Below are 1,657 nucleotides of genomic sequence, written 5' to 3' on the forward strand. Positions count from 1 at the left end.
TAATATGCATGAATCTCCTTGAGCAGGTGCAAAGGACAAGGACACAGATCCCAGGTCAACCTTGACTAGTTGAAATTAGATGAAGGTAGGGTGACGAGATAAAAAGGGCAGTGCTTCTCTTCTGAAAAATTTAAATGCACTTCTGTAGTGGGTTGGACAAGGGTGGCATTTGGGGAGTGGCCTAGCTCCTGGCTCGGGTATTCTCCAATTGGTAAGTTAAGGAGTAATCCTTCCTATCTTCAAGGTGTGTGACCTCTAAGTCTAATATGTCATATCCTGTAACACCAGAGCAAGCTTGACCCAACAATGGCCAAGGTCAGGTAGCTGGAAACCATTAGTTTGAGGAAGAGGAACAGATGCTGGAAGAAGGGGAACAAATCAAGGCCATCTTGATTAATTCACCTTTTAACAATGGAGTCACTTTGAACAAGTCACCCAGACAATATTTTTCCTTCCACAAAATTTGTTTCTAATCACATCTCCTATGTTCATAATGCCCTGCATTATATGTTCATAACTCCTTACATCAGTAATAATACCAATCTATCTATTCTAAATTTTGGGGAAAAGTGCTTTTTGTAAACAACTACAAATCAGCTTCAATTTAGCAGCAGAGATAGGAATGGGAATGAAACAACATATGTTATGCATATTATTCTTCTTTTGACCAACAGTTTTAAAGATTAACTTGTGGTTTTGCATTATAATAATAATGCACCACTGACTTCAATATCTTTTATTTGATTCTGCTACAGATGTTTTTCTTTGAAAGAATTTCTTCTGTATTCAACCTGAATCATGGGGATTGTAGCAAAAGCTCTTTTATGCATCATTTCCAAGCACTGAAGGTATTGCTTCATATTCCAGGAGATCAAATAGGGCTTTTTGGGGAAATTTTCCAATATAGAACATTACACTAGAAGACATACAGTCCAGTATCTTGGGTGTTTCCTCATGGAAAATGATATCTTGTGCTCGCTTCAGCAGCACATATACTAAAATTGGAATGATACAGAGATTAGCATGGCCCCTGTGCAAGGATGACATGCAAATTTGTGAAGCGTTCCATATTTTTTGTAGGACATGGAAACAAAGTAAAGACTGACAAATTGCTTTCTGTGGGGTGGGGGAGGGAAGTAAGATTGGGGGGAAAATTGTAAAACTCAAAATAAATAAAATCTTTAATAAAAAAATTTTTTATCTCCCCAGAAATCTAGAACATTTTGCAGTTTTTCAAGGGTATTTCTTTGACTTCCTAGATCCTATTATTTTCATTTCATTCCGACAAGTGATGTCCTTCAATAAGTTTTAGTTATGCAAATTCTTAAGGCCACCTTTACAAGAAATTAACTCCACTAATTCTAGTTATTGAAATGCACTGAATTCCACAAAACAAAACCTTTCCCCAAGGTTAATGATTTTCTTTATTCTTTATGGATACTCTCCCTCCCTTTTTCAGTTGGGGTGGTCATCTTGAATGGATGGACTCCACCTATAGGTTTTTTCTTAGTAATTCTTAAAGAGAATATTATTTATGTCTAACCTGTATTTTCTGTCATTTTAACCCTAAATTCATAAGGTTTAAAGTTTTTTCTATGATGTGCAGATATAATCAAGAATTTGGGAAGAGACAAGTTTTCCTTCTCCTAAACATGCT

The 1,657-nt window shown here is 36.1% G+C and overlaps 1 non-coding gene across 1 annotated transcript; it reads left to right on the forward strand.

The window, feature by feature from the left end:
* The first annotated feature begins 971 nt into the window (after nt 1-971).
* LOC141510398 (U6 spliceosomal RNA) lies at nt 972-1,075 on the forward strand. The gene has a single exon (XR_012474892.1). It is a non-coding gene; the product is annotated as a U6 spliceosomal RNA (small nuclear RNA).
* Nucleotides 1,076-1,657: the final 582 nt, after the last annotated feature.

Source organism: Macrotis lagotis, chromosome 1, assembly GCF_037893015.1.
Source record: "Macrotis lagotis isolate mMagLag1 chromosome 1, bilby.v1.9.chrom.fasta, whole genome shotgun sequence".
NCBI classification, from domain to species: domain Eukaryota; kingdom Metazoa; phylum Chordata; class Mammalia; order Peramelemorphia; family Peramelidae; genus Macrotis; species Macrotis lagotis.